General features: G+C 47.9%; 1 long non-coding RNA gene across 1 annotated transcript in view; it reads left to right on the top strand.

The window, feature by feature from the left end:
* The window catches only part of LOC146174355 (uncharacterized), a 69639-nt gene extending 47844 nt beyond the window's left edge, over nucleotides 1–21795 (top strand). The window contains exon 4 of the long non-coding RNA XR_014702134.1: nucleotides 21677–21795. This is a non-coding gene — a long non-coding RNA (uncharacterized LOC146174355). The remainder of the gene's footprint in view (nucleotides 1–21676) is intronic.
* The last annotated feature ends 394 nt before the right edge of the window (nucleotides 21796–22189 follow it).

Below are 22189 nucleotides of genomic sequence, written 5' to 3'. Positions count from 1 at the left end.
TCCTCCACAGGGGCTTGTTGGTCGTTCCTGAACCCAAACGACTGCACTATTCATCTCATCTCCTATGAGCCAGCTGTTTTTCATGTTGGCGTGCCTGTGCCGTCACTCTGTTTACCAAATTTTTTTTTCCACTATTCAGGGTGCAGAGCCGCCTGTATCGCGGCCCGTTTTCGGCGTGGCCAAAGCGTTAGCAGGTGCAGCTCGAGAGTGGGTGATCTTCGTTCACTGTAGTTGTAATGGTGTGTTTCTTGAGTACCGTTTGAAGAGTGGTAACAAGAGTATTCGGGCTTAGTGAGTTCAAGTATCCTGCCATACACCATCCCAATGTTTTACAGAAGCTTTCTTTAGAATTTTCTTCACATGTCCCTAATTAGGACCAATACTAATGGAGACATGGTCACTACCCCACGCATATAATTTCGTCTGCCATTGTGGTGCACCTGGGCCCTTTCACCATGTCAAGTCTGGTGACCGTGTTTGTGTTGCAGGTAGTGCTGCGACTTCTCGATGATTATAGCAGTGTAAATTCCATTTCTGTGAAGGCTGTATGAACTTCATCACCCCTTTTAGAATGGTAGTTGTTGGTACGAGAAGGTTGGCGCTTGCCCGAACATTCACTAATGTCATCAGCCGTTGTGTTCTCTAGCTAACCTTCTTCCCATGCATCATCTTGATGGAGGTCAAGACAAAATATGTGCTGTAAGTGACTTTCCTACACCCCGATGTATTAGCGATGTGCGTAATGTTCTTGGCCTTTGCTCCTATTTTCGATGGTTTATCCCCAACTTTGCGGAGACTGCTCGTCCACTCACCAATTTTCTGAGGAATGACGCTAGATTTTGTTGGGAACAAGAACACTCTCTAGCCTTTTCTGCGCTCATTGTGGCCCTCACCAACCCACCCATCCTGGCATACTTCAATCCCTCTGCATTAACGGAGGTACGCACCGACTCCAGTGGTCACGATATTGGTGCCATTCTCGCCCAACAGCAGATGGGTCGCGCTCGCGTCATTGCTTATGCCAGTCGCTTCCTTTCTGCGGCTGAGCGTAATTACTCGATTACAGAACGTGAGTGCTTAGCCCTCGTGTGGGCCGTTATAGTGTTTCGCCGTTAGTTGTTTGGCCGCCCGTTCTCCGTCATCACAAACTACCATGCCTTATGTTGGCTTTCTACACTGAAGGACCCTACAGGTCTCCTGGGGCGTTGGACTCTCCGCCTTCAGGGATTACACTTTTTCTGTCGTCCACATGTCCGGCCGGCTGCACGCTGACGCCGACTGCTTGTCCCGCAACCCGGTAGATCCGCCACCTACAAGCGAGTGTGACAATGACACACGTGTGTTGGCCATCTCTGATCTTTTAAACATTCGCCATGGATAGCGCTTAGATACGAAGCTTTTCAGCATTATCAATCGCCTCAGTACTAATCACCCTTATGCTACCCTTGCTTTGTTTGCGTTCCACAATGGCACCTTATACCGGCGAAATATGCGTCCAGATGGCGCCGAGCTTCTGCTCGTAGTCCTCGAAGACCTGCGTTCCACAGTTCTACAGCAACTGCACGACGCGCCCACTGAGGGCCATCTTTGTCTATCTCGTACGTACGACAGCGGCCGCCGCCGATTCATTTAGCCAGGCCTCTGCCGCTCTGTTCGTTGGTGCGTGGCTTCTTGTGACCGATGACAGCGACGGAAGAAGCGCTCTGTGGTGCCTGCTAGATATCTGAAGCCGACTTACATTCCAGTAGACCCGTTTTCCCCAGTTGGCCTTGATGTCCTCGGGCCTTTCCGACTCTCTACGTCGGGGAATATATGACTTGCGGTGGCCACAGAATATTTATTAATTTATTTCAGATACCTCACGGGCCCTTGGGTGAGGGCTTTACATGAAGGGTGGGCAAACAACCTGGTGTTAATAGAGCCACGGCCGCTCGATGGAAGCGCACTAGGTACAGTACGCTTCCATCGAGCGGCCGTGATAGAGCAATGTCTCTACGGCTTTCTTGAAATGGTCTAGTGTGGGCTTGTATGAATGATGGCACTTGTGGGGAGATTGCAGTAATACGGAAAGTTGAGTTAGTTGGTACATGATTGAGGGAAGATTGTTCCAGTCACGAGCGGTGGGAACAAAGGCGAAGTGAAGATGGCTGACGGTCCAGGCAGGTGGAGGGTAAACGGCCTTATGGTGGCTTCTGCGGGTTGAAGAACGACGAGCATGCTGAATAGGACAGCTATAGGAAAAATGGTGAAATATGTTATAGTACAAACATAGTCTTGCAACAATACAGCGTTGCTGGAGGTTAGGTAGGCATGCATTAATTTTTGGACAAGTAAAACTGGTGGAGTACAAGTAATTTGAGTAGGTGAACTGAACGGCGCGGTTTTGAGGAAGTTCAATGGATTTAGTTAGGTTAAGTTGAGCGGGGTTCCAGATGGCAGATGCATACTCTAATTTTTGCCGAATTAATGTTTTATAAGCTAGTAATTTAACTCCTGGTGAAGCCAGACGTCAATTACGATGAAGATAGCCAAGAGTTCAATTAGCATTGTTAATTATGCGCGTAATGTGTGTGGACCAATTAAGGGCGCCCGAGATATCAACACCAAGATATTTAATGCTGTTGAAGGATGAGACACTGGAACCGTTCAGAAGATAATTTGGCGTAGGGTAATTTTGTCGTCTGTGGAAAGAAACATGAGCAGTTTTGTTAGTGTCTACGATCATGAGTCATCTACGACACCACTCTTCTAAAATTTGTTAATTAGACTGAAGAACATCGTTATCTGCAGCGCTGTTATAGAACAGTAAATCTCAAAATTGTCATCAAATAAGCGAATATTTGATGAAATATTATTAAGTAAGTCATTCATGTAAATTAAAAAAAGAAGAAGGCCAAGGACTGTGCCTTGCGGCAAACCAGAGACTACGTTAGATAGCGTAAAGGTTGTAAGGTTGGGCACTACAAATTGCTGACGATTAATGAGAAAATTCTGAATGCAGTTGAAGACCAGCGCGATAAGGTATAGTCGCGAAAGTTTCAGTTGTAGCCATTTGTGAGGGACTTTATCAAAAGCATTCTCGAAGTCGATGAAGAGGCCGTCAACCGGTATGTTACGGTCTGCGTTAATACTAATGTCGTGAAGAAATAGTGCGAGTTGGGTTTCGCATAAAAGTCCTTTTTGAAATACCACGCGATACGCTGTCAACCGAACGATACCCACCAGCTGTGCAACTGACGTGGCAGCGTTTCTTCTCCACGATGTCATCTTGCTCCATGGTACTCCACGCCAGCCGCTCACTGACCGTGGCAGTGCTTTCTGCTCGAGTAGTCGACGAAATTCTCCTGTAATGCTCCATTAAGCACTATTTCACCACCACTTATCACCCACAAACGAACGGCCTCACCGAACGCCTCCACTGCACGCTCACGGACATGTTGTCATTGTATGTATCGGGTGATCACGTGACTGAGATGTTACTTTGCCGTTTGTAACGTTCGCATATAATTCTTCCCGTCCCGACATAATGGGCTACTCACGGTACTGTTTTCTATATGGCCGCGACCTTCCCCTTCCATTTTACAGCCTACTGCCTCCCACCATTAATCCCAGTTCCTATGCTCGTGATGCCATATCTCGAGCTGACGCCGCCGTTATTGCTCGCGCCGACTAGCTTCCTCCCAAAATTCTCCAAAACGCCGCCATGATTATCGTCAGCGGGACGGGACGACCACTACTCTTCGGGCTGTCTCGTGTTGCTCTGGATTCCCGCTCATAGAGTTGGGTTGTGTCAGATGCTCTTGCCACGCTGCGCAGGACCCTACAATGTTTTACGGCCAGTCACTTCCGTGACATACGAGAACCCCTGTGCATGAGACGCAACAGTTCGCTATGCCACGTACCGAGAGCGTTCATGTCGCCCGAATGATTCCCTATGGAGTTCAGGACCTCGCTACATAATAGATATTGTCACGTAGTGGTGACAAGGCCGTACACGCCAAAAGAAAACACAGGCGTGATGGTACTGAAATAACTCTTTATTTGGACTGACTTGCGCCCGCAAAAGAACTAAGCAACTCGGCGGCGGCGATAGCAACAAACGCACTCGTCGGTCGTCGAACAAGGAATGCTCGTCACACTCGTCAACGCTCAATGTAAAGGCTGCACAGAACAATCTAGATAACGTCACAAACAGCTACCAGCATGGTCTGGAACATTTTGGAAAGACACCCGAGTGGCCGGAACCTTCGAGAGAGATCTCGGTGCATCTTGCGCTACAATGAAACTGATAAAGGTGTGACTCGCGACATCGAGCATTAACAAACAAAGATTACGGAACTGATACGCGGTCCAGAATCAGAGTGATAAGCCTGTATGCCGGCGGCTGTTAAAAACAACAAATACAGTTTTGAAGGTTTAGCGGCATTACTCTCCCCTTTAAAAAAACATGCCTCGATGTTCCAAAACAAAGTAACTTAAACATAAACACTGCGAAGTTTAAACGCCACAGATTCTTTAACGCGCGTAATAAGGCTTCAGTCGTACGACATGTACAATGTCTGGGCGTGCGCGTCGCCGTTGTGATGCTGATTTTCCGTCGGGAATGACTTCGTAGTCCAGTGGTCCAACGCGGCAAATGATTTTGTACGGCCCAATGTATCGACGCAACAACTGTTCACTAAGTCCGCCACGGCGAATTGGTGTCCAAACCCACACTTGGTCTCCTGGATTGTACTCTGCGTGGCGCCGGCGAAAGTTGTATCGTCGGCTGTCGGTGCGCTGTTGGTCTTTATTACGCAGCCGTGCGAGTCGTCGGGCTTCCTCTGCACGCTGCAGGTAGGCGGCGACGTCGAGGTTGTCCTCATTGGTTACGTGCGGTACCATTGCATCGAGCGTTGTCGTGGGCTCCCTATCGTACACAAGTTTGAACGGGGTCGCTCTGGTCGTCTCCTGGACTGCCGTGTTATACGCGAAGATCACGTACGGCAAGATGGCGTCCCAGGTCTTGTGTCAGCGTCGACGTACATAGCGATCATGTCCGCGATCGCTTTGTTCAGGCGCTCCGTAAGGCCATTGGTCTGGGGACGGTACGCTGTTGTTCGTCGATGGCTTGTGTGACTGTATTCCAGGATGGCTTGCGTCAACTCTGCCGTAAACGCCGTTCCCCTGTCCGTGATGAGCACTTCTGGGGCGCCGTGTCGCAAGAGAATTTGCTCGACAAAAAATTTGGCGACATCTGCTGCGGTACCACTTGGTAGCGCTCTTGATTCGGCGTAACGGGTAAGGTAGTCAGTGGCCACGATGAACCACTTGTTACACATAGACGAAGATGGAAAGGGGCCAAGGAGATCCATCCCAATTTGTTGAAAGGGCATGATTGGGGGCGGAATCGGGTTTAGTAGTCCTGCTGGTCTTATCGGCGGCGTCTTGCGTCGTTGGCACTCACGACACGTCTTCACGTAGTGGGCAACTTCGGCAGGCAGTCGCGGCCAGTAGTACTTCTCCTGAATTCGATGCAACGTGCGCGCAAATCCGAGGTGGCCTGCTTTGGGCTCATCGTGCAACGCCTGCAGAATTTCTTGCCGGAAGGTTTTAGGCACTGCGAGAAGCTGCGCGTTCTTGTTGGGTGCGACGTTCTTCTTTACAAGGAGGCCATTGCTTAACGCGAACGATGATAAATGTCGCCTGAACACACAAGGAGGGGAAGCGGGCTTTCCTTCCAAGTAATCGGCTAGAGCTTTCCGCTCAGGGTCTGATCGCTGTTCTGCGAAACTGCTGCCGCTTACCGGTCCCAAAAAGGCGTCGTCGCCATCGTCCTTCGGGGGAGCGTCGACGGGAGCGCGGGATAAGCAGTCTGCGTCGGAATGCTTCCGGCCCGACTTATAAACTACAGTCATGTCATATTCTTGAAGTCGTATGCTGCATCTGGCAAGGCGGTCGGAGGGATCTTTCAAATTAGCCAGCCAGCAGAGCGCGTGATGGTCGCTTACCACCTTGAATGGTCGGCCGTATAGGTATGGACGAAACTTAGAAGTGGCCCAGATGATTGCAAGACACTCCTTTTCGGTCGTCGAGTAATTGACTTCGGCTTTTGTAAGGGACCTGCTAGTGTAGGCGATTACTTTCTCCTGTCCGCCACTCTTCTGGACGAGAATGGCTCCTAGGCCCACCCTGCTCGCGTCGGTATGAATTTCAGTCTCGGCATTTTCAATAAAGTGGCAATGTACAGGAGGGCATTGCAGGAGGCGCTTAAGTTCGTCGAAGGCTTCTCCTTGAGGTGCTTCCCATTTAAAATGTACGTCAGCCTTTGTAAGCTGCGTCAACGGTTCGGCGATCCGCGAGAAGTTTCTGACAAATCGTCGATAATAAGCGCACAGCCCAAGGAATCGGCGCACAGCTTTTTTTTTGTCGGCAGGTGGTGGGAATTGTGTGATTGCAGCTCTTTTCTCCGTGTCTGGGCGAATACCGTCCTTGCTAACGATGTGACCTAGGAACCGGAGTTCTTCGTAGGCGAAGTGACACTTCTCTGCTTTTAGCGTTAGTCCCGATGACTTGATGGCTTCCAGCACTGTCTGTAGTCGTTTTAGGTGGTCTTCAAAGTTCGAGGAGAAGACAACAACGTCCAAATTTGCCACTTAAAGCCTGCCAGTACTGTGTCCATTACTGGTTGAAACGTGGCTGGTGCGGAGCAGAGGCCAAATGGCATCACCTTAAATTCATAAAGGCCGTCCGGTGTGATGAATGCGGTCTTCTCGCGATCTCTTTCGTCGACCTCAATTTGCCAATATCCGCTCTTCAGGTCCATCGATGAGAAGTACCTTCTATTGCGGAGCCGGTCGAGAGTGTCGTCGATGCGGGGAAGCGGGTAGACATCCTTCTTCGTTATGCTATTCAAGCGGCGGTAATCAACGCAGAAGCGAAGTGTGCTGTCTCTCTTCTTGACCAAAACGTCTGGTGCCGCCCAGGGGCTGTACGATGGCTGGACTACGTCATCACGCGGAATTTCCTCAACTTGATCGCGAATGGCCTGGCGTTCTCGCGCCGATACACGATAAGGGCTTTGGCGCAGAGGTCGGGCGTGTTCATCCGTTATTATGCGGTGCTTGGCCAGTGGTGTTTGTCGTACCTTTGATGACGATGAGAAGCACTCCCCGTAGCTTCGAAGCAGACTGAGAATCTGGTCTTTCCTGCTGTGGGTCAATGCCGGGTTGATGTCAAATGTGGGCTAACGGAATAGGTCCGGTGCGTCTTCCAGTGTTTGGTCGTGGAGGGCGAATACATCTTCGAGGTCCGCTAATTCGTCGAGAAAAGCGATCGTCGTGCCCTTGTTGAGATGCAGATATTCTTCGATGAAGTTTGTTATCATAACCTGAGCTGGACCTCTCCAGAATTTCCTGATGCCTCTTGCGATGCCGACACCTTGTTCTAAGAGCAATTGGATATTTCCTTCGACGATGAGTTCAGCGGTTTCGATGTTTGCGCTACCTACGCTGACTGCGATGCTTGATCGGGGCGGGATGGTCAATTCTTCATCGAGGACGTTTAGAGCAATGTGTTGCGTCGACGTTCTCGTAGCAGGAATGGTTTGTCTGCAGAGAGCTTGATGAGCTTGGGTCGCAGGGCGATGATAGCCCTATGTTCATTTAGGAAGTCCATGCCTAAAATCACGTCGCGGGAGCACTGCTGCAAGACCACAAAGCTGGTGGGGTAAGTACGCCAATTTACTGTTATTCTTGCAGTGCATCGTCTCGATGGAGTAATCAGGTTTCCACCTGCGGTTCGAATCAGCGGGCCATCCCAAGCAGTGGTAACTTTTTTTAGCTGAGATGCTAATGGTCCACTCATGACTGAATAGTCAGCTCCGGTGTCTACTGGGGCAGTGACTGTGCGACCGTCGACATCAACTTCAAGGTCACTTGTTAGTGTCCTCGCATTGCACGTGGGCCGTAGTGTTCGATATCGGCTCCGTCGTTTCTTCAGGTCATGGCCGGGGCATACCGTTGTTACTTCGCTGGGCGGTGGTGTCTGCTTGCACTCTGGTCGTGTTGTCGTCGATGTCGTCGTGCGGAGCGGCGATGAAATGGTTTCGTCGTCCTTAGCGGTCGTCAGTAGCGGAGGATCTTCGTCGTTTCGCCGTTGAGCAACCTCACCCCCAAAGGTTGGTGCCTTTAGTTTCCTCTGCGCGGGCTTGGGGACCTTCCGCGCACACTCTCATCATAGTTACGGCTTGGCGACGCAAAGCGGGCCCTGTACGGCGATGGAGATCTGAACCGACGGCTTGGTGGTGCAATCTCACCGCTACGCAGATAGCTGTCGATTTCTTGCGGTCGTTCAACTGGGCGAGGTCGTGGAGCGTCGGCTGCAAATCTGCGGTGACCGATTCGTCGGTACGGGCAGTGCCGCAGAATGTGACCGGCCTCACCGCAGTGGAAGCATAATGGCCGGTTGTTCGCTGTCCTCCATGCGTCGCACTTCCTTGGGCTGTTGGTCGTTGGTAAGATTGGCGGGCGCGGGCCAAGGGGAGGTTTTCGGGAAAAGGATGGTAGCGGCGAGGGTTCGGAAAGTCATCACGTCGGGGCGCAGGGCGACTTAATGCACCAGCGTACTTCATCGCTGTTGCCTCTTGTGCCGGAGCAGTCGCAGCCGTCGCTTGAGGAACGCCCAGCGCCTGCTGGACTTCTTCACGGACGACGTCCGCGAGCGTCGCCACCTGGGGTTGTTGCGGTGATGGTAGCATTCGGCGGAGCTCCTCTCGCACGATCTCCCGGATGAGGTCCCGAAGGTTCTCTGCGCTTGTATATGCGCTGGAGTAGTGGCTTGAGTAGTCAGGTTGAAGTGGTCGCTCGTAGTGGCGCATCCGGGTGGCCAACGTCTTCTCGATAGTAGACGCCTCCGTTTCAAATTCCGCCACGGTTTTTGGCGGATTTCGGACAAGACTTGCAAAAAGCGATTCTTCGACGCCTCGCATTAAAAATTTGACTCTCTCACCTTCGCTCATGTTAGGGTCGGTGCGGCGAAAGAGGCGCTTCATCTCCTAAACGTATGCCAGGACAGGCTCTTCAGTAAGTTGAAGTCTTGACTGAAGGAGGGCCTGGGCTCTTTCCTTTCGGACGACACTTGAAAAGGCACTCAAAAACGCTTCCTTGAAAATGTCCCAATCTTTCATATCTGCCTCATGATTTTCGAACCAGACTCGGGCATGCCCTTGAAGAACAATGTAGACCTGCCTCAGTTTCGCAGCGTCGTTCCAGCCGTTGAATTCTGCCACACAGTCGAAAAGGTCGATCCAGTCTCCAGCATCTTCATCCGGTTGTCCATGGAAGCAGGGGGCTCACGGGGTTGGAAGAAAACAACCGGTGTTGTAGGCTGGGCCATTGTCAGCATCGATGCCTTCCGAAATCGAATGGGGTCAGGCAGCAGACCGTGTTCGGGTTGTATGCCTTGAAATCGGCGGCTGGCTCAGTGACTTGTAGGCTGGTCTTCGAGGGCGACAGGAATACGGCTTGGGTCTTCGCTTGAAGGATCAAAGGCAGCACCTCCACCAGATGTCACGTAGTGGTGACAAGGCCGTACACTCCAAAAGAAAACACAGGCGTGATGGTACTGAAATAACTCTTTATTTGGGCTGACTTGCGCCCGCAAAAGAACTAAGCAACTCGGCGGCGGCGATAGCAACAAACGCGCTTGTCGGTCGTCGAACAAAGAATGATCGTCACACTTGTCAACGCTCAATTTAAAGGCTGCACAGAACAATCTAGATAACGTCGCAAACAGGTACCAGCATGGTCTGGAACATTTTGGAAAGACACCCGAGTGGCCGGAACCTTCGAGACAGATCTCGGTGCATCTTGCGCTACAATGAAACTGATAAAGGTGTGACTCGCGACATCGAGCATTAACAAACAAAGATTACGGAAATGATACGCGGTACAGAATCAGAGTGATAAGCCTGTATGCCGGCGGCTGTTAAAAACAACAAATACAGTTTTGAAAGTTTCGCGGCAATATTTAGCTCTAACCGAGGATCACGAAATTAGCTTAGAAGGAATAAATAATATTTCAGAGATATTATTACTGAGTGCGCTGTAGAAGTAGGCGGTAGAATAGTTAGAGAGGATACCGATAAGTTTTCTAAGGAGACGAACAATTTTATTGAGAAAAGCCAAAGTATGAAAGTTTCCCATCCAATAGGCAAGATAGAATTAGCAGAGATGTCAAAACTAATCAATAGGAGCGAACTGCCCATATAAGGAAGCATAACATGGAGAAAATCGGGCATGCTGTAAACAACGGGGGAAGCCTTAAAAGATGAAAAAGAAATTAGGCGTAGGCAAAAATCAGATGTACGCGCTAAAAGACAAGGCAGGCAATGTCATCACGAATATGAAAAAGATAGTCAAATTAGCCGAGAAGTTGAATACTGATCTCTACAGCAGCCAAAAAGTGATGACAATAACGAGATTGATGGTAGGGAAGTGCCGTCAGACGTTCCGCCAGTGACGAAGGACGAAGTTAAGAAAGCATAAAAAATATGAAAAAAGGGGAAAGCAGCTGGAGGGGATCAGGTAAATATAGATTTGTTGCAGAATAGGGGCAATATTGGGCTGAAAAACTGGCCACTATGTATACGCGATGTCTGGTGTCATCGACGATACCGGAACCATAAAAGAACGCAAACATTATCTTATGAGAAAGGTCACGTTAAGTACTTGAAAAAATACAGAATTAATAGCTTACTGTCTGTTACGTATAAGGTATTTACCAAAGTAATCGCTAATAGACTCAGGGCAACTTTAGACTGCAATTAGGCAGAAGATCAAACAAGTTTTCAGAAAGGATACTCTACTATCGAGCATATCTGCATATCAGCCAGGTGACAGAAAAATGCTCGGACTATAACCAGCCCTTATACATAGCATGTATTGATTACGAAAAAGCATTGACTCAGTCGAAACATCGGCGGTCATACAAGCATTGCGAAATACGGGTGTAGATGAGCCGTACGTGAAAGTGCTGGCAGATATATAAAGAGGGTACACAGCAACCCTTGTTCTACATAAAGAAAGTAACAAAATTTCGATAAAGAAAGGTGTTAGGTGAAGAGACACGATATCTCCAGTACTATTTACAGATTGCTTAGAAGAAGCATTCCGACTCGGAATGGGAGCAGATTAGGGATAAGAGTAGATGCAGAATACCTCAGTAATCGGCGATTTGCTGATGACATTGCTTTGCTAAGTAACTCAGGAGATAAACTGCAAAGACGATTGATGACCTAGACAAGAAAAGTAAAAAATTAGGCTTGAAAATCAATATACAGAAGACTCAGGTAATGTTCAATAGCCTAGTAAGGAAGAGCAGTTTACGTTAGGTAGCACATCACTGGAAGTAGCAGGCTAATATATATAGTTCGGACAGGCTGTAACCGTAAATCCGGACCATAAAAGGGAAATAACACTAAGAATAAGACTGGGATGGAGCGCATTTGACAAGTACTCCCAGAGAATGACTAGCAACTTACCGGTATCGCTCAAGAGGAAAGTGTGCAACAGTTTCATCTATCCTGTGCTTACCTATGAGGCTCAAATATGGAAGCTAACAAAGAGGGTTCTACTTAAGTTGAGGACAACGCAGTGGGCTAAGGAAAGAAAAATGGTAGAAATAACGTTACGAGACAGGAAACGTGCATAGTGATAAAGAAAAATAACTCATGTCGCTGACATTCTAATGGAAATCAAGAAGAAGAAATGGGCATGGGCAGGACATGCAGCGCGAAGAAAGGATAACCGATGGTCGCTTAGGGCAACAAACTGGATTCCAAGGGAAGGAAAGAGCAGCAGGGGGAGGCTGAAAATTAGATGGTGGATGAGATTAAGAAATTCGCAAGGGTCAAGTGGACGCCGTTTGTACAGGACCCGATTATTTGGAGGAATATGGGAGAGGCCTTTGCCCTGTAATGGGTATAGTCAGGATGATGATGATTACACGTGTCGCATGCTGCAATGCAGCGCCGTGGGCTGCGGTATAGGCCAGGCCGAAAAAAGCCTTCGCCGTACCTGGTCCTAGGTGCGAGACACACAGAGGTGGCCAGCAGTGAACAGGTCGGGGAGTTCTTCAATAATAAAGCAGCGTGGCAGCTTGGGAATTACCAAAAGAAGAGGAGAACCATCATTATGAAAGTAACGGTGGTAGAGGGCAGCATCTTGTAAATCGCAAAGCTACCGAGTAGAATTCGATCTTCCAGATATCAGGGCATGGCCTCCGTATCACCGAAATCAGGGGGCTCTACAGGATAATCGAGACAAACAGTCGGCGTCTTGATGAAGGCGCCCCGACTTGTACATGATTTTAAAGTGGTTCAAGCTATCTGGTGTGACAAAGGCTGTTTTTTAACGGTCCTTTTTGAGAACAGCGATCTGCCAATACCCGGATCGTAAATTGATGCAAAAGTATTTAGCTCCGTGAAGGCGATCTAGAGCATCATCAATTCTGGGAAGAAGGTACACGTGCTCAGCGTAACCGCTGAGCACGTGTACGTGTAATAATATGCTCAGCGTAACCGCTGAGCATATTATTCGGCCTGAAGCTCAGAGATGAGTCAGGCCGAATCGTTTTCACACGCGGGTGGCTGCCTTATTGGCCTGCTCAACGTTGGGTGCTGCCTTTTGCAAGCGTCTACGTCCTAAGTGGGTTATCTGTGGCAGAAAATGGGTAGTCCTGGCACTCCCCTGATGGGGCTGGGACAGGTAGGTCACCGCCGTTTGCCGCGGAGGTTAGCCTTCCACAGTATATTTCTCTGTTGTAGGCCGTCAGTGCACCCGCCACTGTCTCGGTGGTGGACGACGGCTGTTGTTGCGGCGCGCGTCTTTGTCTCCCTCTTCCTTTTATTTCTTCTCTATTTTCTCTTCTGTCTGCACGAGGCAGCGGAGGTGGCTCAGCTACAGAGCCAGTAGCAAGTCCGTGCATCTTCGTTTCCTTCTTCCTACAGCCACAACAAGAACAACTTATCTGTGCGTCAGTAATTTGCTCTGCTGGTCATGGCAGAGCTTGGCAGCAATGCGAAGACTGTGCCTGCTCGTTAAGAAGCTAACTGTCCCGCTTTGTGTGCGTATTTCGGACTATGCGACAATACTGCATCACCGCTCGGTGGTTCGGCCAGCTCTGCGTTTTAGGAAGGTCGCAAAAGTGGCGGCTTGATGTACAAGTATACATTGATTACGAAAAAGCATTTGACTCAGTTGAAACCTCGGCGGTGATGCAGGCATTGCGAAATCAGGGGGTAGACGAGCCGTACGTGAAAGTGCTGGAAGATATATATAGGGGCTGCACAGCAACCATAGTTCTGCATAAAGAAAGTAACAAAATTCCCATAAAGAGAGGTGTTAGGCAAGGAGACACAATCTCCCCAGTACTATTCACAGCTTGTTTAGAGGAAGTATTCAGAGACTTGGAATGGGAGCAGTTAGGGATAAGGCTAGATGGAGAATACCTCAGTAATCTGCGATTTGCTGATGACATTGCCTTGCTAAGCAACTCGGGAGATGAACTGCAAATAATGATTGATGACCTAGACAGGAAAAGTAGAAAGGTAGGCTTGAAAATCAATATGCAGAAGACTAAGGTAATGTTCAACAGCCTCGGGAAGGAACAGGAGTTTACAGTAGGTAGCGAAATACTGGAAGTAGTAGGCGAATATATCTACTTAGGACAGGTAGTAACCGCAGATCCGGACCATGAAAAGGAAATAACAAGAAGAATAAGATTGGGATGGAGCGCATTTGGCAAGCACTCGCAGATTATGACTAGCAGCTTACCGGTATCGCTCAAGAGGAAAGTATACAACAGTTGCATCTTGCCTGTACTCACCTATGGGGCTGAAACGTGGAGGCTAACCAAGAGAGTTCTACTTAAGTTGAGGACAACCCAGAGGGCTATGGAACGAAAAATGGTAGGGGTAACATTAAGAGATAGAAAGCGTGCAGAGTGGGTCAGAGAAATAACTCAAGTTAACGACATTCTAGTGGAAATTAAGAAGAAGAAATGGACATGGGCAGGACATGTAGTGCGAAGAGAGGATAACCGATGGTCGCTGAGGGTAACAAACTGGATTCCAAGGGAAGGAAAGCGTAGCAGGGGGCGGCAGAAAGTTAGGTGGGCGGATGAGATTAAGAAGTTCGCAGGGGTCAAGTGGATGCAGCTAGCACAGAACCGGGTTAAGTGGAGAGATATGGGAGAGGCCTTCGCCCTGCAGTGGGTATAATCAGGCTGATGATGATGATGATGATACAGCAGCATGAACGGCGTCTCGTTGCGTTCATTTTGATTTAACGGTAAAGCTCAAGGCGAGGCGGAGGAGAAACCATTTATTTACGATTATGTGATTCCGGAAGGAAGGTACGTTTCGTTGTGGAGCTGAGTTGCAGACCCTATTCCGGGACTCCATTGGCCGCCGCCGCTGCCCGAGCTCTCTGGACCAGGAGACGCTGGGCCTCCAGTTCTGAGCTGGAAAGGGCCGCCTTCCAGCCCTCCCTTGATGGCTGTTTTATTGGTTTTAGTTTTTTTATTTTTCTGCCAGGCCCACACCATATGGTATGTCAGAATACTGCCCGCTGAATTTGCACTTGCCCATGAATGTTGGGTCCATGTGTTTTAGTATGGCGGGATTTAGAAAATACCAAGGCGACATTTCATTGCTATCAAGACGTATGTCGCGCTACGCAAAGCCTTCGGGCCACTCCCTTTGCTGCCTGTTTTGCGTTTTGCGTCACATTACCGCAACCAAGTTCGCTGATTGTGCTTTAGCTTGTATCACTGGAAGGTTGGTATTGTCATTGGGATTTTTGTCATAGATGTGAAATTCTGCGTATAAAGCGCGAGTCAAAAATACAGCATTATAGGGGGTACTTTGGACCACTAAATTGCGATTAGGGAAAATCACATTTCGCGGGGGTCCGGAGCGCTCTACAACGGCAACTCTTTCTTTTTTTTTCACTTCTATCTCCTTCATTTTCCTAACGGCTCGGTAGAGGTGTCCGTGCTCAGCGCGCGTTAAAGATCCCCAAGTGGTCGAAATTGCTCCGTAGCCCTCCACTACGGCTCCTCTTTCTCTCTTGCCACTTTCACTCCCACCTTCCTCTCTTCCCTTACAGGCGCGGTTGAGGTGTACACAGAGAACAAGTGAGACAGTTGCCGCGCCTTTCCCTTCCTATAAATCATTCAATTAGCAACGCTGTTGCTAGTTTCCCGAGAGCTCATAGTAACAGCAATGCTGTTGAAAATGGCCCGACTTGGCTAACCCTAAATTTTGACATCACTTCCGCCACTCTTTCTCCAATGTATTGGGAATGTCTAGGAGGTTTTGAATGGCAAGGTCCTCTCACTTGTTTCGTTTCTTCATATCCTCCTGAGACCGGGAATGCATTGGGTGCACAGATTTTTCTTTGACTTTCAGAATAAGTCAGTATGGTTATGAAGGTGAAAAGTGTTAAACGTTTTTTCAATAGCCCTGATAGTATCGGCTCAGTACGATGTCCAATATATTGGACACTGGGATTCTACCCGTTCTTTTTTCACCAAGCGCGCATGTATTTACATGCCGCAGGTAGTGCTCTCAAACTCGTGTGCTATTTTTTTTATTAACTTCAAAGGTAAAGTGGTGAAAAAGAACGTAAAAGCGAGCCTTCCTTTGCTCAAAAAAAAAAAAGAAACTTTCGCTCGCTTCTTCACTTTCTGTGGGCAATTTCAAAACGTCTTCCCTCTCTACAGGGGTACGATGTTTACGAGAGCCAAAACGGAGGTAAAGCAGCCGTTCTAGTCATCAAAGCCATCACCGCAATCAGGCACGATACCATCGCCGACACGGACATCGAGCACGCGCTTGTCGAAATCATTCCGAAAAAGCGAAAGGAAAGGAGCACATTCGTACTAAACGTGTACAGCCCGCCAAGACAAAGAAAAGCCAAATTCTTCGAACTCTTCCACGGAGCGCACAAGCTGGCCAAAGAAAATGCACTCATTATCGTGGGAGATTTCAACGCCATGGACACGAGTTGGGGATACCGGAAACAAGATATCAAGGGAAGAACATTAGCGGACGTAGCCGAATATTTTGGCTGTAAGCTAATCACAGATCCCGCGACCCCAACGAGAATCGGTAATAGTGTGAGCACGGACACTTGCCCGGACCTCACGTTCGTAAGGAAGAGCAAGGAGTCACAGTGGGAAAACATGATGGAAAACCTAGGTAGCGATCATTTTATCGTCCGGACGCGAATAGCATCGGAAAGGGTAAGATGCCGGACCGGACAAGCAAAACTCACGGACTGGAACGCGTTCCGCGGGGCTTGCAAAAAATCTGAAGGCGGCATTCAATCACTAGAAGACTGGAGCGGCATGTTGACAGAAACGCGAGACAAATGCACAAAAAGTGTAAGACGAACAACAACAACGCCCGAAGTAGACGGGCACCTTCTGCGACTATGGGAAGCCAGACGCTGTCTCACCAAAAGATGGCGGAAGCAAAAACACAAACAAAACCGGACCGTCCCAACCAGTGAGAGCCTGAAACTCAACATCTACCTGGAAGGAATGCCCATCCCTGAAAAGACAAAAATAAGAATATTAGGTATGTGGGTTCAATCGAACCAACGCAGTAGTCACACTTTTACCATGCTCAAAACTACAACGCTACAAGTGACACGCATGATCACCCGCATCACCAACAGGCGGCATGGCATGCGCGAAGAGGACACACTAAAACTAGTTAGAAACCTGGTAGTGAGCCGAATTATGTACAGCCTGCCCTACCAGTGCCTCAACAAGAGTGAAATACAACAAGCTGATGCCCTGCTACGCAAAGCGTATAAGACGGCGCTCCGATTACCGCGCAACACGTCTACAGAAAAGCTCATGGCGCTTGGATTGCAAAACACATTCGAAGAACTACGCGAGGCGCAGCTTGAGTCGCAAAAACTCAGGCTGCTGCAGACAACGACTGGAAGAGCGCTTTTACAGAGACTCGGATACTGTGAGCAGATGCGAGAAATAGCGAGGACGGTAACGATCCCCGACGAACTTTGCAAGTCCCTCAAGGTAGCTCCAATCCCGAGAAACATGGACCCTAACCTCCACCAAGGTAGAAGAGAAGCAAGGGCCAATTTTATTCAAAAAACATACGCTCCTGAAGACACGACTGTGTATGCAGACGCGTCCTCGAGAGGAGGACAGAACAAAATTGCAGTGGCCACGGTGGTCAATTCGTCTCTACGCGAAGTGACCAGCGCCTCTATCCGACACTGCACAGCAGCAGAGGCCGAGGAAGTAGCCATTTCTCTAGCGGTGGCGGAGGGCTATAGAGCTGGGCGGTCGCTAACGATACTCACGGACTCTCAAACAGCCTGTCGAAATTTCATGAATGGTAGGATTGGTCGTCACGCGCTTCGTATACTCCTCGAAGCGAGCGACAGATTTAAAAACCACGAAGAAAACAAGACCAGACACAAAATTATATGGGTACCGGGGCACATGGGGGTGGCAGGGAACCAAGAGGCTGACAGGATAGCTCGAGCATACACTACTTTCCGAGCATCCGACGGGTCCGCGGAACTTTTGCCAGCACCCAAGGCATACTCGGCCATACTAGAAAACTATAGAGGAAGAAGAATGCGATATCCCCCACCGCACAGTTCTCTCACCAGAGAGGAAACTGTCATATGGAGACAATTACAGACGGGTTCATACCGAAACCTACACATACTAAACAAAATGCACCCTACCTTATACGCTGACAGATGTCCGTGGTGCTATGAAAAACCAACACTGTATCACATCACATGGGCATGTCAAAACATAGATGTGGTCCCCAAAATTCGAAACCCGAGTGCGGAGCAATGGGAGACTCTGCTGTCCAGCGACCGCTGCGAAGACCAGAAAGGTCTGGTACAGCGAGCCCAACGGGCGGCAGCAGCCAGCGGAGCCCTGGACTGAGGGCAACTGACCATTGTAAAAAGTGGACGAAGTCGACGGAGAAGACTCTTGTGGATACAACAAGCAGACATCTCTGAAGACGTCCAAAAACCGCCAAATAATATAGGACTAAATAAAGTTTTTCCTCCTCCTCCTCCTCCTCCTCCTCCTTTGTGATGCAGACGCAGAGCTGGCGTTTGGTACAAAAGAACATTGTTATATATTAAAAAATTATAACATTTTATATTTATGATTTATGATGTTATGATTTATAAGTTTTAATTTTTAATTAAAATTATAAATTATAAAATTGAAAAATTGCGTCAGCTCTCTCATCAGACACGCGAGGCCGGTCTGCTATAAAACAAAGAGAAGCGATTTCGTCCGCAAGCCGCTAAATACCAACAATAATCGTCTGCTATTCATAACAAGGCCGTGGCAAAAGCGTGGTCAAAATGACCGGGTTGAGTCCCAGCGTCCAACACAGTGGACACGAGAAATCAAAGGACGCATGAATAAAAGTAAGCGCTTGAACAGTTTCAACTTCTTATTCTGCGCATTCGCTGTTGCATTACCTTTAATATAAAATCAAAGATATGATGTGAAAGTAGGTAGAAATACGAGAAACAGTACTTACTTCGCCGACAGGTGCCATAAAGCGCGCGCCGCTGAATGACGCCGTTTTGAAAAGTTTTGGCGGGAATTTGAACGATGCGCTTTCATCTATGTTGCATAGATGGCGCTAGCAGGTGTCCAATATATTGGACTGCAGGGTTTTATGAGGATGAATGCCTTGGCATAGGAGTACTGTCTGATTACTTAGTGTCCGATATATTCGACAAATCCTCATAGCCGGGTCTCAGGAGGATATTGTGTAGTGGGGCCTTCGATGAAGCGCCAAATGACAGGCACCGCACGGACGCCTAGATCAGACGACCGGCGAGGTCAGCTTCGTAATTGCCTGAGTCGCCTGGTGACGTCATGATCAGTCGTAATGTCATGGGCGGATTTGATGTCATTATGGCATCACTTACGCCCATTGGAGGTAGCTGAATGTGACGTGTCGATGTGATGTCGACGTAGTCACAGTGATATCTGTCAATACTAATAGTCATTACTAATGACTAATTAGTATCAGTGCATAGTTAGCCATAGTGAATAGTTATTAGTTAGTATTAGTGAACAGTTAAAGTAGTGTGACATGATCGTGGCGTGATGGACAGTCATGGCCGTGAGTATAAGCCATTCAAGGCTTTCGCCTTATCAATGGAATCGCGAGAAGGGCGATATTTTAGCTGGAGTGAGCGAATCTGTATCGCAGATATTTTCATTTCGCCGACGCTATAACTTCTAAATAGTAACAATACCCATTTGAATTTCTTACCTAAGCTCTTATACCTAGGTGTTGTAACACTAGAGTTACAGTTATCCCGTTCGTCTTTGGTTTTTGACAATGATATGTACTTTGCTTATTCGCAAAATACCTTACCCTTTATAATCTCACCGCGTCTTATTTACACACCTACGGTCAGTTGTTTTTGTTATCACGAGACTTACATGAAGAGCATGATAAACGAATGAACGTTGGTCGCCTTCCTGCAGTTCAAGATTTGCACGGCCAGGACGCGTCTATGCATGTAATCGTGAATTAATAAAGCCTGATTTTCGCTGAAGCACAGCTTTACTCAATAATGCCTTCAGTGAAATCCTTCAAGGCATGTAATTCTTATCAGTTGTCTTCCCAAATTAACTTGTAGGCTCCTTATGGTCAGAAACGGGCCCGAAAAAATAAGCCCCAAAATGCCTTCACATGACGCGCATCGAAAGACTAGGCTAATGACGACGGAACCAGAACGATGCTATGATCAAGTAGATGTGGATGTCATACCATTCTGACATCCACAGACAGCCGAAGAAATCCCTGTCGAGTGAAGTTGGCGGAGCAGTTACGCTGTCCATTTTTTCGGCTTATCCGAGCATTGTTCTGCCTCTATCGTTGTTGGCCTAGTTTTACCAAGCGCCATAACTATACGCACCTCCCTCTCCCAAATCATTTCTGTATCAATAAAATTTTCCACTCCTCTTCCAAAAGCAAAACAAATCAAATTCCTCGCTAGTGGTACTTCTCTGTGACATGACAAGTTTTTGTGACTTCACAAAGTCATGTATATGCTTTTCGAGACAGTTCGAAGGGGGCGCCAAGAAACTAAAGCCTCGCTAAGAGTCAACACGCAGGCTTCTATGGAAGTTTCGCTACCATTGTTTTCTTCTATCATGTCCAATACTTGCCCTGATGACTGCATGAGTGCTTGTTCCTTGTGAGGTGAGACGTTTTTCGAAATTCGTGGCTAGTGGCGCTTTTGGCTGCGCGCACTGGCTGCAGCTATGCTTGGTTTGCGGGGTTTAACGTCCCAAAGCGACTCAGGCTATGAGAGACGCCGTAGTGGGCGTCTGCGGTCATCTTGCTCGATGCGCGGCCAACTACTGCACTGACGGCACACATACAAGGGGAACGTATTCTTTTATGGCATCTATAAGAAAAAAAAATGTTGCAGTATTTTTCACTTTACCTTGTCGCTTTGGCGGTTAGCTGTGCAACTGCGTGCTTGCTATCTGGCAAGAGGGATATCTACTATAGGCGGCTTATCCTAGTACCAGATAGTCTCATTTGAGAGGGACTCTTACATTCGTTTTTATCCTGAATTTTTGTTTCGTTGCAATAAGCACGTTGCCCATACTTTAGTTTTAATGCTTTTCACTGGCACGTTAATTATAAACTAAGTTGCGCGTCAATGCTATCAGCTGTGACTAACAGACAGCTTCTTCGACAAAATTTTCTTACTTGCGGCGAGCAGTTTTCAAAAACAATGCAATCCGTCCCCCGGCCTGGAATTAACAACTAATCACCGCAAACAAGATAAAAAACGAGACTGAAACATTTTGTCCTTTATAGATGCAATAAAAGACGGTCGACTATGTGAACATGAGCCGTGAGTGCAGTAGATTGGCTGCATATTGAGCAAGAGGGCGGCATAGCCTTTGGCAAGCGCTAGGATCCCAGAGCCCCAGAGCGAACACTAGCCCGAAGTTCGGAAAACGCCGTTCCCTCACACGAAACAAGCGCTCAGGTAGTCATTCTGGGGAATCAAGAACGCCAATGCGCCTAGTCATCATCCTTTGGAGCATTGATGCTATCAAATATTCGTCTAGTGACGCCAGGGCAGTTGTAAAACTGTCTTCTGGTATCTCGCAAAAATTTGTCCATGACTGTCCACTCAGTATCACCCCAAAAACGGCTTTGTCAATTTTGTGCGGCGCAGGCAATATCTAGATGCATGTAAAATTATTTCAGCCACTCACGTCTGTTTCTTTCGTGCTCCAGTTTTATCTAGTTCTGTGAGGCTTCATGCAGACATTTCTGCCGAAAAATAAAACTGAGCGCTACGCTGATGAGTGCAACACGCATTCTTAATTCGAAGCAAAATTGATGCTTTCAATTCGGCATGTTGCATATTTCTCTTTTGCACAACAGTTGCTTTCATGGCGATGCTATCTCGTAGTTTGTCCAATAGGGCATTGTCACCACAATGAGACAGTATTATATATTGCTAAGGATGAAAAAGTGACTGGCATGCGAAAATGAATGTAGATAGCATGCAAAGCTGCATGTAAAGTCTGATTTATATATATTCATACGCATTTTGTTTTACAGCGGTGCGGCTGGGCAGGCCAATGTGGAAGTTGTACCTGCAGAGGCCGGAATTGGTGGTGCACTGGTTATTGCGGTTAGTGGATTGCAAGAATAAACAAATTTCACTGTATTTTGCGGACATATTCCTGGCTTTCTCGCTTTGAAATCCTGAATTTTCTCTTCAAGCCACGCAAACGCGACTCAGAAATTGGTAGAACTGGCTTCCGTACAAAACAATCACTATGGCCCTAACCACATTGCGCGTTATCGATATAAAAGCATCGTTATTTATCTTCAGCTTTTTGCGAAGTTAACGGCTAATCGGCATAACTACAAAGCACCCACTTTTAAAAAGCGTACAAGTGTCCGTTGCGTGTCATGGTCCGTAGCGTGTCTGTTCCCTAAAGAGGAACATGTTCTCTATTGCCAATTATAACTCGAAATTCTTAGCTGGACGTGATAAAAGCTCTTCCAAGGTGAACCATATTATAAAACAGCGAATAATAAATGCAACTGCTTATAATTGTGTATTTA

Source organism: Amblyomma maculatum, chromosome 11 (assembly GCF_055883805.1).
Source record: "Amblyomma maculatum isolate TAMU_Amacu chromosome 11, ASM5588380v1, whole genome shotgun sequence".
Lineage (NCBI taxonomy): Eukaryota > Metazoa > Arthropoda > Arachnida > Ixodida > Ixodidae > Amblyomma > Amblyomma maculatum.
This window is presented reverse-complemented; position numbering and strand designations above follow the sequence as displayed.